Source organism: Scyliorhinus torazame, chromosome 5, assembly GCF_047496885.1.
Source record: "Scyliorhinus torazame isolate Kashiwa2021f chromosome 5, sScyTor2.1, whole genome shotgun sequence".
Lineage (NCBI taxonomy): Eukaryota > Metazoa > Chordata > Chondrichthyes > Carcharhiniformes > Scyliorhinidae > Scyliorhinus > Scyliorhinus torazame.
This window is the reverse complement of record NC_092711.1, coordinates 285,276,478-285,290,349: the sequence shown is the minus strand read 5'-3', so window position 1 is coordinate 285,290,349 and position 13,872 is coordinate 285,276,478. Positions and strand designations below refer to the sequence as shown.

Below are 13,872 nucleotides of genomic sequence, written 5' to 3'. Positions count from 1 at the left end.
AGCGAGGGAGATTGGGGGAGTTAGGGATAGAGGGGGTAACACGGTGCGGAGTGCGGTGGGAATAAATGGGGTATTCAGGGACTTTTATGAGGAGCTGTACAGGTCTGAGCCCCCGACGGGGAGGGGGGTGCGCCGATTTTTGGATCGGCTGAGGTTCCCGAGGGTGGAGGAGGAGCAGATGGTTGGGCAAGGGGCACTGATTGGGCTGGAGGAGCTGGTGAAGGGGTTGGGGAGCATGCAGGCAGGGTAGGCCCCGGGTCCAGATGGGTTTTCGGTGGAATTCTATCGGACGTACAAGGACCTGTTGGGCCCACTACTAGTGAGGACTTTCAATGAGGCGAGGGAGGGGGGGCCTTGCCCCCGACAATGTCCAGGGCGCTGATCTCGCTGATCCCGAAGTGGGACAAGGACCCATTACAGTGTGGGTCGTACAGGCCGATCTCGTTCCTCAACGTTGACGCGAAGTTGTTGGTGAAGGTGCTGGCTATCAGAATCGAGGACTGTCTCCCGGGGGTGATTCACGAGGACCAGACGGGATTTGTGAAGGGTAGGCAGTTGAACACCAATGTGCGGAGGCTCCTCAATGTAATTATGATGCCTGCAGTGGAGGTGGAAGTGGCGGTAGTGGTGGCTATGGACGGGGAGAAGGCCTTCGGTAGGGTGGAGTGGGAGTATCTTTGGGAGGTGCTGAGGAGGATTGGGTTTGGGGAGGGGTTCATCAGTTGAGTTCGGCTACTTTATGAAGCCCCGGTGGCGAGTGTGGCCACGAACCGACGGAGGTCGGAATACTTTCGGCTGTACCGGGGGACAAGGCAGGGATAGCCCCTATCCCCCTTGCTGTTCGCATTGGCAATTGAGCCTTTGGCCATGGCACTGAGGGAGTCCAAGAACTGGAGGGGACTGGTTTGGGGGGAGAGGAACACTGGGTGCCGCTGTATGCCGATGACCTGTTATTGTATGTGGCAGACCCAGTGGAGGGGATGCCGGAGGTTATGCGGATCCTCAGGGATTTCGGGGACTTTTCCGGTATAAGCTTAACGTAGGGAAGAGTGAGCTCTTTGTGATACACCCAGGGGACCAGGGGAGGGAGTTAGACGAGCTTCCGCTGAAGAGGGCGGAAAGGAGCTTTCAGAACCTGGGGATCCAGGTGGCTAGGAGTTGGGGGGCCCTACACAAGCTCAATTTGACGCAGCTGGTGGAGCAGATGGAGGAGGAGTTTAAGGGATATGTTGCCACTGTCGTTGGCGGGTAGGGTGCAGTCGGTGAAAATGACGGTCCTTCCGAGGTTCCTCTTTGTGTTCCAGTGCCTTCCCACCCTGATCCCAAAGGCCTTTTTTAAACGGGTCAGCAGGAGCACCATGGGATTCGTGTGGGCGAATAAGACCCCGAGGGTAAAAAGGGTGTTTCTGGAGTGTAGCAGGGACAGAGGAGGGCTAGCATTGCCCAATCTATGTGGGTACTACTGGGCTGCCAATGTGGCGATGATCCATAAGTGGATAATGGAGGGGGAGGGGGCGGCGTGGAAGAGGCTGGAGATGGCGTCCTGTGTGGGCACGAGTCTGAGAACGCTGGTGACGGCACAGCTGCCGCTCCCGCCGTCAAGGTACACCACGATTCCGGTGGTGGCGGCGACTCTGAAAACTTGGGGGCAGTGGAGGCGTCACAGGGGTGAGGTAGAGGCCTTGGTTTGGTTCCAGATCCGAGAGAACCATCGGTTCATCCCGGGGAGAATGGATGGGGGGTTTCTGAGCGGGCATCAGGCAGGAATTAAAAGAATGGGGGACCTGTTTATCGGTGGGATGTTTGCGTGCCTTAGGGCACTGGAGGAGAAATTTGGGCTGCCTCCCGGAAATGCCTTCAGGTACATGCAGGTGAGGGCGTTCATGAGACGGCAGGTGAGGGAATTTCCGCTGCTTCCAGCACGTAAGATTCAAGATAGGGTGCTCTCGGGGGTGTGGGTTGGAGAAGGCAAGGTCTCGGTGGTCTATCAGGAGATGCAGGAAGAGGAGGAGACCTCGGTGGAGGAGCTAAAGGGTAAATGGGAGGAGGAGCTTGGGGAGGAGATAGATGAGGGTCTGTGGGCTGATGCCCTGGGTAGGGTTAATTCTTGCTCCTCTTGCGCCAGGCTTAGCCTGATACAATTGAAGGTTCTTCACAGAGCGCATATGACTGGGGCGAGGTTGAATTGGTTTTTTGGGGTAGAGGACAGGTGCTCGGGGAGCCCAGGAAACCACGCCCATATGTTCTGGGCGTGTCCGGCGCTGGATGGGTTTTGGAGGGGCTTTGCGAGGACTGTGTCTAAGGTGGTGAACACCCGGGCAAGCTGAGCTGGGGGTGAGCATTATTTGGGGTATCGGACGAGCCTCGAGTGCAGGAGGCGAAAGAGGCCGGTATACCGGCCTTTGCGTCCCTGGTAGCCCGGCGGAGGATTCTGCTACAGTGGAAGGATGCGAAGCCCCCAAGCGTAGAAGCCTGGATCAGCGACATGGCAGGGTTCATTAAATTGGAGAGGGTAAAGTTTGCCTTGCGAGGGTCTGTGCAAGGGTTCTTCAGGTGGTGGCAACCGTTCCTAGACGTTCTAGCGGAACGTTAGGAGGTGGTCAGCAACAGCAGCAACCCAAGGGAGGAGGGGGGGGGCGTTGAGAGGGGGAGGAGGGGGGCGGGGGTTTGGGTATGTGTTTATTATTGCTTCATGGGGGGCTTTGTACATTGGGGTAATTCACGATATAAGTGTACGATGTTGATCTTTGTGTTTTATACTTTTCTTTTTTCTGTAAGCGGGCGGGGGGGGGGTGGTTGTTGAAAATTTGCTAAAATTGAATAAAAATACTTTAAAAAAAAAGTTTCTCCTCACTTTTGCTTCTTTCACTAATTTCTTGAAATCTGTGTCCTCTCGTTCTCGATCCTTTTCTTCCCTCCCCTCTTGCCAAACCCCATATGATTTTGAATTCCTCTATCAAATTTCCTCTCAAACTCTTTTTCTCTCTGGAAAACTGCCCTAACTTCTCTAATCTATCTTCACCATTCTTGTGAATCTTTTATGCATTTTCTCGAATACCTTCACATCCTTCCTAAGTGAGGTGCCCAGGATTGGACACAATATTTTAGCTGAGGCCGAAATAGTGGCTTGTACAAAATCAACAGAACCACCTTGCTCTTGTACCCTATGTCCCTATTCATAAAGCCCAGGACATTGCATGCTTTATGAACTGCTCTCTCTCTCTCTGCCTTTTACCCTGTCAGAACCGTTTCCTTTTGTTCCTTTCCCACCTCTTCCACACCCCACCCCATTTCAATTGGTTTAAAACCTGCTAGATCTCTAACTTTTCCCAATTCTGATGAAAGGTAGCTCAATGGTTAGCACTGTTGCTTCACAGCACCAGAGTCCCAGGCTCGATTCCCGGCTTGGGTCACTGTCCATGTGGTGTCTGAACGTTCTCCCTGTGTTTGCGTGGGTTTCCTCCGGGTGCTCCGGTTTCCTCCCACAAGTTCCGAAAGACATGCTTGTTAGGTGAATTGGGCATTCCGAATTCTTCCTCCATGTACCCGAACAGGCGCCTAAGTGTGGGGACTAGGGAACTTTCACAGTAACTTCATTGCAGTGTTAATGTAAGCCTATTTGTGACACTAATAAAAATTATTATTTAACTTTGTTTCTATTGACACAAATGCTGCCAGACCTGCTAGCTTTTTTCTGTATTTGAGCAGAATTTTCACAGGCTAATGAGGTTAACATGGTATACTGTGTGGCCCTATCATAGTGTTGTCTTGCATTTCAAGCTATGAATTCCCCAACTCTACTGACGATTATGTGCAGGACTTTCCCGCCATACCCGCCCGGGACCGAAAAATCCCGACCGAGGTCACTGTCCTTTTCCATTGTCCGCGCTTGCCCGTGGCATTCTTGCGCATGCAGGGAGGAAAAATCCAACCCTACGACTGTGCCTGGATGATGTTCCCAATGTGCATTCCGGCTGCTTGTTCTAGGTTCAGAAATAACCATTAACAGCTTCTCCAGAGGGCGGCAGCCAGTGGCGCAATGGTTAGCACTGCTGCCTCACGGACCCTGGGACCCGAGTTCAATCCGGGCCCTGAGTCACTGTCCGTGTGGAGTTTTCACATTCTCCCCATGTCTGCATGGGCCGCACCCCCACAACCCAAAGATGTGCAGGCTAGGTGGATGACCACACTAAATTGCTCTTCATTGGGAAAAAAAAATTGAGTACTCTAAATCTATAAAAATAAGGCAGCTTCTCCTGGTCGCAGGTCAGTCTCAGCTGATAAAACAGATATGCCTCATTTATCTTAGAATCATAGAATCCCTAAAGCGCAGAAGGAGGCCATTCGGCCCATCGATTCTGCACCAACCCTCTCCCAGAGCACCCTATCTAGGCCCAATCTCCCATTCTATCTCCACAACCCCATCCAACCTTTGGATACTAAGGGACAATTTAGCATGTCAATCCGCCTAACCTGCACATCTTTGGACTGTGGGAGGAAACCGGAGCACCCGGAGGAAATCCACGCAGACATGGCGAGAACGTACAAACTCCACACAGTCACCGAGGTCAGAACCAAACCCGAGTCTCTGATGCTGTGATGCAGCAGTGCTAACCACTGTGTCACCGTGCTGCCCGTGATGTCCATCGCACTGGGTTCAATGGTGCTGCAAATCATGGAATTTTGTCTTCACAGAAAGCATTGAAGGATGCCATTTGGCCAACCATGTCTGTGCAATCTCTCTGAGACAGCAATTCGCTTGCTGCCTTTTCCCTGCCTTCTCTCTGTTGGCCTACACATTCTCCCTTTTTGAATAATAATCCAATATTCCTCTTGAATGGCTCCATTGAATCTGCCTCCATCACACTCTCAGGCAGCTCATTCCAGATTCCAACCACTTGCTGCGTGAAAACCTTTCTCCTCCTGTCTTCATTGCTTCTTTTGCCAATTACCTTCAATCTGTGTTCTCTCATTCACGATATTTCCAACAATGGGAACAGTTTCTCCCAACCTATTCTGTCCAGTTCCTGTGCGATTTAGTATACCTTGATCAAATCTCCTCTCAACCTTCTCTTTTCCAAGGAAAACATTCCCAACTTCCCCAATCTACCCACTCAATTTGCTCTTCCTCGGAACCATTCTTGTGAATCTTTTCTGCAACCTCTCTAATGCCTTCACATCCTTCCTAAAGAGTGGCACCCAGAACTAGACGCAATTTCTCCAGCTGAGGGCTGAACCAATGTTTTATACAAGTTCAACATGCTTGCTTTTGTAATCTATGCCCCTATTAATAACACTAGGATGCTGCATGCTTTATTAATCGCTGTCTCAGTCTTTCCTGCCAATGATTTATGCACAAATACACTCAGCTCCATCTGTTCCTGCAGATTGTATCCTTTGTTTTAGATTGTCCATTCACGTTCTTTCTACCAAAACAAATCATTTCCCACTTTCCCACATTAAATGTCCACCCATTGTCCACCCATTCCACCAACCTGGTTTGTCATAGAGTTTAACCTTTTGAAGGTCTACACTATCCTCCTCACAAATCCTAATATTTTCCACCAGAATATCTCCTGTTGTGGGTTATGCTTCAGAGATATGCAGAGGTGACACATTAGTTTCTATGGGTGCAGGAGCTTTATTTATAATGTTTCTAAAATGTTTTCTTTCATGCAAACAACTTCGGGCTTCAGTTATGTTCTTGTTTCTTTGGGCAGGAATTTCGAGCCGTTCTCTACTCCCGATGTTGGCGCACTCCAAACCCATGGTGGCGAGCAGTGCATTGAATGGGAAACCCCATTGATTACGCCAAGACCAGAAGACCCTGCCGCCAGCCACTGATGAGCTGCTCTCCGCAGCTGCAGAACGCACCGTGGAGATGAGGGAAAACCCGTCATCTGTTTCTACACCCAGGTTTAATAAACAGCACACAGAGAACAAGAGGAGTCAACAGACACACATATTCAAACACCGAATATTTGAACAATTGAATACTGCATCTTTCCCCCGTAAAACTAAAAGAACTTATTTCATATTAAGCGAGCATAAAAAGACAAAAATACACCCATTGAATCATTTCTCAGAGTTCAGTGTGTCCATTGTCTCTAAGTGCAGAAATATTTTTTACGATGTGAAGGTCTCTGATGAGAATTCTGAGAGCTACAAATTTAAGGTTGTGATCAGCTCGATGACTAACATCACAGTCAGTTACAGGAAAGGGAATTGTATCATCATAATCCTCAAACTATCCTGGTCTGCTCACTATTGAGGGTGTTGTATTCCACATTGGGTTGTCATCCCAACAGACTGGTACCAAGGTTGATCTTCTTTGGTCCATATGAAGACGGTGTAAGTTGTGGTTGCGATTTAGTGATTTGATGTACTTAAAATTGTGGTTTTGTAGCATGTAATCAATAAAACCATAAAATATAGAAGCAGAATTAGGCCATTCGGCCCATCGAGTTGCTCCACCATTTGATCATGGTTGATATGTTCGTCATCCCCATTCTCCCCATAACCCCTGATCCCTTGTATTTGCGCCCTTCAAAGTACTGTGACAAGTACTCTGGCCGAATCTATTGTGACATCTGTTGCCACTTGTGTGTTGAAATGCTTCAGGAGCGATGGAGATGCTGTCTTCACCATTAACGTGCCAAATACTGTTTGATGTGTGATTGCCAATTCCAATGTTTATATTTGCATGGCAACTTTCATAGACGATCAATAATCTTTACATATTTACAATAAATTTGTGATGTGTATCAAGGAATGCCGATCCTTTCACATTAGATCAGATAGGGAGCATGTGCATGGCTTTGACATTGTATTGTGTAGGTTTTACCACAACTGCTGTAACTCTGTACCCGAGAAAGTCAATTTTAGATGCTGCAAGTTTGCATTTGTCCTTGTTGAGTATCAAATTGTGTTGTGAGTCGAGTGGGCACCACTGATAATTGCTGATTGTGTTCTGCTTTCTCCCTTCCATGGGCAGTGGCGTTATCAAATAGGTTAAGTGCCCTCTCAAAATCTGACAAGAATAAGAAATTATCTTCTGGAATGTACCAGCTGCTGAACCTAGTCCATAGGGCATTCTGTGGTACTGAAACACACCCTCATGCCTAACAAAAGCTTTGTATCGGGTTTTGTTCCGCTGATGATATCTGAAGAAAGCTCCATTGCATGAAGACTGTGGAGTTGTGAAATTACAACAATAGCTCTTAAGTCCTAGGAAGTGGATTTGTCGGGAAATACTTTGTTGACCAACTTAAGGTCAACGTGCAGTTTAGATTTGCCATTTTTGCATCATGCAATGACTGGGTTCGATATCCATGACGATGAGTTGATTCACTCCATGATACCATCTGCTTCAAGTTGTTTCAGCTCCTGTGACACTTCAGCATGGACCACAAACAGCAACTGTCTCAAGTTTTGTGAAACTGGGGGAAATGACGTGAGAAGCATGGCCATACATTTTAATCTCCATAAATCCAGTAATTAAGAAAGGATAGTTTTGGGGATAGTCAGTGTGATTAATCATGTTAATGTGTGTTTGAATGTGTCAAATTGGAAACCAAGCTTATTGAACAGGTATACCCCATAAGTCTTCAACCATTGGCTACATGGAACGTGAAATTGCCCCTGTGCCCCCTTCGGCTCTTTCAAACATTGTGAGCCAGATTCTCCGTTTGGGAGACTATGGGCTGGATTCTCCGGTCTGCAAGCCATATGTTTCTCAGCGATGCGCTGTTTGCTGGCGGTGGGATTCTATTCTGCCACCACTTGTCAATGGGATTTCCCCTTGAAGCCACATCACCGGGAAACCTGGGGGCGGGGGTACCCTGCCAGTGGGAAAAATGAATTGCAGCAGCTGGAGAACTCTGGCCAATGTCTTCCCCCCACCAGAGATGAATCGACTGATTTGCACTCTCGTAGGGAACAGTGCCCAGAGGCAATTCACTATGCTTTGCCATGCAAGTTTCTGCATGGTGGGAAATACAAGGGATTTCCTCGTGAATCCAGCCATTGGGCTGCCGTTTTAAGCATCGGGCTGCCATTTTGAACAGGTACCCCGATAGCAAGATCCACAACTGCCTCCCTCGCAATCCCTACCACCACGGGATTTGTTGGGTCACCCCCCACATTATGCACGCATGAGAGTGACCCGACTCCCCCACCAACCCCAACCAGAGACCCCCACAACACAAATCCCATAACAGAGACCTCCACAATAGAGACTCCCACCAGGGACCTCCATAACAGAGACCTCCATAACAAAGATCCCTACCAGGGTCCTCCATACCAGAGACCTCCATAATAGAGATCCCTACCAGGGTCCTCCATAACAGAGACACCCATCAAGACCCTCTGCTGAGAAAAAGGGGAAGTGAAAGTACTGAACTGCTTTTGTTGCTGTCAAGAGCTGTCAATTATTGCTAGATGTTTATAAACACTGCGGTTAGGTGCACAACAGGGTATTTGAGATCCATTCAAGATGTGAAGGGAAATGAAATTAAACAATCCAGATATCTGGCTGTCTGGAAGTTGTCAATCACAGCCTAGTAAAAAGCCTTGCAGATCAGAGGAGGTTTTAACCTTGGAAATGTGGGGTGCGATTTAACGGCAAGATTTGTGTGTCATTTTGGGTGCGATTGATGGGATGTTTCTCGGCGGCCCCATTGGCAAGATCATTCCCTCCCACTATGCCACCCAGGAGACCACCTCGGAGAAGATCTCCAAGGAGACCACCATCGAGGCGATCAACTATCACTCCCACCTTCCACCAACGCAGAGACTCACACCTCGGTGGATGACATTAGTGGACAGTCTTCTGGGGCACAATCTGGTGAGCACCACACAGTTGCTGCTGCACATCAGGTGGAAGCAGGAACATCCAAAGGAGCCATCAGTCGGGCGATCTGCTAGATCCCGGGACTCTGCTGAGAGCGGCATGGTGCTTAACATTGTTGCGTCACAGCACCAGGGACCTGGGTTCAATTCTGGCCTCCGATGACTGTGTGGAATTTGCACTTTCTCCTCGTATCTGTGTGGGGTCACTCCAGGTACTCTGGTTTCCTCCCACAGTCCAAAGATGTGCAGGTAGGGGGAATTGGTCATGCTAAATTGCCCCTTAGAATCCAAAAAGTTAGATAGGATTACTGGGTACTGGGGATAGGGTGGGACGTGGGTCTAGGTAGGGTGCTCTTTCCAAGGGTCGGTGTAGACTCGATGGGCCAAATGGCCTCCTTCCATATTGTAGGGATTCTATGATTCCAAAAGTTAGATGCGGAGCGTAGGTTCTCCCAGAGCTGATTCAGATGCTTGGACACTGCTGCGAGGTTCAGGAGGGGATGTCAGCGACATTCCGGCGAGTGCATAGCCAATTGGAGGAGCCCCAAAGGCTAGAGGTGCAGAAGATGATGCCTGCAATGTGTAGCTCTGAGGCCAGCACTGCTAAGGTGGCATTGTAGTAGGAAATCTGGAGCATAAGGTAAGCGTTTTGGGCTTGGCTCAGTCTGTGACAACCATGGCTGAGGGCCTCAACATCATCTCCCAGTCGCTGAGGGGCCTGTCCCAGACACAGATGGACATTGCCAGGCCACTGCAGTGCATGTCCCAGTCACTGAGGAGCATTGCTGAGGGCGTCGACACCATGGACTGGTGGAACCAGATGACGCAGAGCCCTCTGCAACTCACTCCAACTGCCCCTCTGTCCCGTGGAGATCCCCACGGCCCTATGGGCATTTTTAGGGAGGAGGAAGCGCTGGTGGCTAACCCGGGGTCTCCTACCAAGGAGACTACGGTGGTCTCCAGTTCTTCCGACTCCCCAGCTCCTGACACAGGTGCATCTCAAGTGCAGTGGCAGAACAGGGTGGCACGGGGAAGCCAGTATCACTCCCAAGTTGGCCTGGGCCCTCCAGCTCCAGACCGTCCAGATGACATCCACCAAGGGCACCATAGCAGAAAAAACAGCAGGTTGCCTCCATCTCTGATGTGCATCCTGGGGACACAACTAGATGTAGCATGAGACCATGAAAAATCAAGAAGATTGAGGAGCACTGAGTAGGCACCTAGTGGGCACTGGGGGAGGGGGTGTCACTATGTGTAGCGAGGGGAAATTAAAATATCCAATGTTCACATTAAAACAGTAAGAAGTCTTACAACCAGGTTAAAGTCCCAACAGGTTTGTTTCGAATCATTACCTTTCGGAGCACTGCTCCTTCCTCATGTGAATGAGGAAGGAGCTGTGCTCCGAAAGCTTGTGATTCGAAACAAACCTGTTGGACTTTAACCTGGTGTTGTAAGACTTCTTATTGTGCTCACCCCAGTCCAATGCCGGCATCTCCACATCATGGCTACACATTAAAACATGTTACACATGATACATGTGAAGCCTCTGTTACATTATTCCTCACAGCTGGCCTGCTTGCACCTGCAACCCCTGTTGGCCAATGCTCCCTCACCAGCCACCTGCCCCCCCCCGCCCCCCCCCCCCACTGACCCCTCCCCCCCACACGATCAAATGTGCCTGATGCAGACCCCACTCAGAGGATAGGTGTGAGCGCCTTGTCAGCAGAAAGACAAGTCAGACTTTAGCATAAACTGAGGAACTTATCTCACAAGTGAGTGATCATCACTCTCCTGCCTTGTATATTGACCCGCCGACAGTGCCAACACAGGCCCATCACCCTGGATTGATGTTACACTCTGAGCGGGCGGAATCGGGGAGCAGGGGGGAAGAAAGGGGAGAATGGGGAGGAGGGGAGGTGGGTGGGGAAGGAGGGGAATGGGAGAGAAGGAGGGGAGTGGGGAGAAAGAGGGGAATGCAGGGGGTAGGGGTTGAGCTGAATGAACAAAACCTTATCCTATGAAAATCGGGTGAGGATGAGGGTCTCCAGCGAGCCAGTTGTGCTGGAGAATATCGCTCTGCACTCCCCCCCCACCCCGCCACATCAGGAGCCCCTGGAACCCAGACCCCTGCCGGGAACATTAGGGAGATCGTGCTCAGGCGCCCTCCAGTGATCCACACACTCACCCTTTGGTCGCGCGGATATCCCCAGTGCTGAAGCCCAGCTCTGGAGTGTTTGATTGTTGGCTGCTGCGTCTCTGGTGCTGATGCTTCTAGAGGTCAAGCAAACTGTTCAGGCTTCAGAGTTTGATTGAAATGCGATGCAATAATCATCGTTTGAAACATGGCAGGTGTATTCACGAGAAGCCACTTGAGGATATTTTCTTTATTAAACGGCCAACAGTAACAAGGATTTGAAAATCAATTATGTAACATTCCACATATCACACGAACCATTAGACAACAAGAATACGTCACCGTTTCACATTGCTTCAATACAAAGTTATATCAGCTCATTTTCACAAAATAAACCCTCACAGCTTCTTCAACAGAAACGGAGGATAAGCTTGAGAATGTGTTACCATGTCCAGAACTTTATCATAGAAATGATCTGTCCATCAATGTGTTAATTGTGCAATCCTCAGTCCAGGAGCCACAACTGTGCAGGCCCTCCCACACGGCCCAATCTCACCAGAATCAAATCCTGGCATCCACATATGTCACTGGTGCTCAAGGTGTAGTTGACCATCCAGCATGTTTAACCCATAGTGATATGCCATTTACATGCAGCACTCTTAAAAAAAATTGTCTTGGAAAAATTGCCCTTTCTGGCTTCAGAAAAGGAAGGAAACAGCAACAGCAGCCTCCAGGCATCTGCAGCCACCAGCAGTAGCATAGCGCGAACATAGCCTGTGAATATTAGTTTATTGCCAGTATCAAAATACAATCAGGACACCAATCACTTGGCACCCAGAACATACCTATCCTCCCCACCTCTCCTGACCTACATCTGCGGAAAGGCACTCCAGCCCAGCCCACCAGAAAAGACCGCTCCAACGTGGAACACGGCAGAGGAGGGAGGGAAAAACAGGTCTAGCACATTATAAACATGACCAAATACAGAACATTTTACACCGAAAGAAAACACAGATCAGGCAGGAATATAACGCGGACACCAACTGCACACCAAAGACAAAATTGAGACAAAAAGACAAAAGAATACAGTACCACCAGCTTCTGAGTCAGCGCACGTTCTCCCCACCCCACCCACCCCCCTCCAGTCCCAGCAGCAGACTCACATCGGTGGAAAGGTGCTAAGAAGTGACGCTGGTGGTTAGCACTGTTGCTTCACAGCACCAGGGTCCCAGGTTTGATTCCCGGCTTGGGTCACTGTCTGTGGAGTCTGCACATTCTCCCCGTGTCTGCGTGGGTTTCCTCCGGGTACTCTGATTTCCTCCCACAATTCCCGAAAGACGTGCTTGTTAGGTGAATTGGACATTCTGAATTCTCCCTCAGTGTTTCCGAACAGGCGTCAGAGTGTGGCGTTTAGGGGATTTTCATAGTAACTTCATTGCAGTGTTAATGTAAGCCTACTTGTGACAATAATAAAGATTATTATTATTAACCACTGGAGAACACCACCAATACAGGACACAGCGGAAGGAGAAGAGAGAACACCCTAACTCTTCTCCAGCACTGGTAGTTTGCCGGGATCCAGAATGTAGAAGCGAGGGGTCGCAGCAGACAAGCGCACAGCTGCCATGCAAAGGAGCAATACACTGCCAATGGCGCAAATACGACTGACCGTCCCCTCCCCCGCAGCCCCTTTAGTGGGCCTGCATCAGTGGATAGCTGTTTGGTAAGCCAACCACCGGAAGGTCTCACCAACCTGGAGCATAGTGGAGGAGGGAGAGAGAGCGAAAACCATCTCCCCCTCTCCAGTACTGGCAGCGTCTTACACCGTTCCACCGACTACCAGGCCATAGAGGCAGGAAGGGTTGCAACTGGCAAAAAGATAATCCGCAGTTACCTGGTATCCATCAAACAATTCCTCCCCTCGACAAATATAGACCAAACACAATGCTAAAGGAAACCAAGGAACACTGGCAACCCGCCTGGCTCTCATAACAGGAGCAGTAGATTGCTACTGAACATAACAAGTCATCGGTAGTCAAGGAAATTGTCCAGGTGCAACTCTCCGGCTGCAAAAGTGAGCCGGGCTGCCACCTTCCTCCCCTGCAGAGTCATCTTCTGATCTTCCATCACCACCCTGTCCGAGGACTGGGCCACAGGAACACAGGGGGCATTAACATGTGATCCACAGGTCCAGAACAGAATACACAGTCAACACAGAAAACAGACCTTTAAAAACCTCCACTGACTGCTTGAACAAGCCTGCCTGCATCCTCAGCCAGGTAGTAGGCCTGCCAAAATCCTCTCCTCGCCGCACTCCAGGTAAAAGAGACCGAAAGACCTTCTTTCTTCTTTACCTTCATCCAGAAAGCAGCAAGTAAGCCCAAGGGGAACAGGTAGCAGGCAAGCAGAACAAGGCAGCAACAGACAGCAAACAAACTCTCAGCTACAGCAGCCTCCAGGCATTTGCAAGTCACCAACAGGAGCAAGCAAAGTGCACTCACAACTAACAAGGCCAATTCCTCATTAGCAATAGCCTCCAGCTGTGAAGCCAGAGGCTGCTCACAGTCAAAGGAAGTTAACGTGACCGTCAGCATATAGCCAAGAACAGGGCTCTGTCCTGGAAGTGTTTGTTAGGACAGCCAGGCAGCAGCTGTAGTTGTCCCTGTTATGGGTCTCCACAATATTTAAAGATAGCTTTAAGATCTTACGGACGGAAAGCCCCTCACACTATTACCCCCCCCCCCTCGGTCCAGGGTTGACCCCCAACCTGGAAAAGTTCAGCACCCCCCCCGCCGACCAAGCCCAATCCCCCCTGAGCACTGAGGCAGCAACTCCAGTGCCCTTGAGCTGCATGCCGGAAAATAGAAATGGCTACTCACCTCCTCAGC

At 49.7% G+C, this 13,872-nt stretch overlaps 1 long non-coding RNA gene across 1 annotated transcript in view; it reads left to right on the top strand.

Moving 5' to 3' along the window:
• LOC140422792 (uncharacterized) overlaps window positions 1–6,437 on the top strand; it is a 32,323-nt gene extending 25,886 nt beyond the window's left edge. The window contains exon 2 of the long non-coding RNA XR_011947609.1: window positions 5,721–6,437. This is a non-coding gene — a long non-coding RNA (uncharacterized lncRNA). The remainder of the gene's footprint in view (window positions 1–5,720) is intronic.
• The last annotated feature ends 7,435 nt before the right edge of the window (window positions 6,438–13,872 follow it).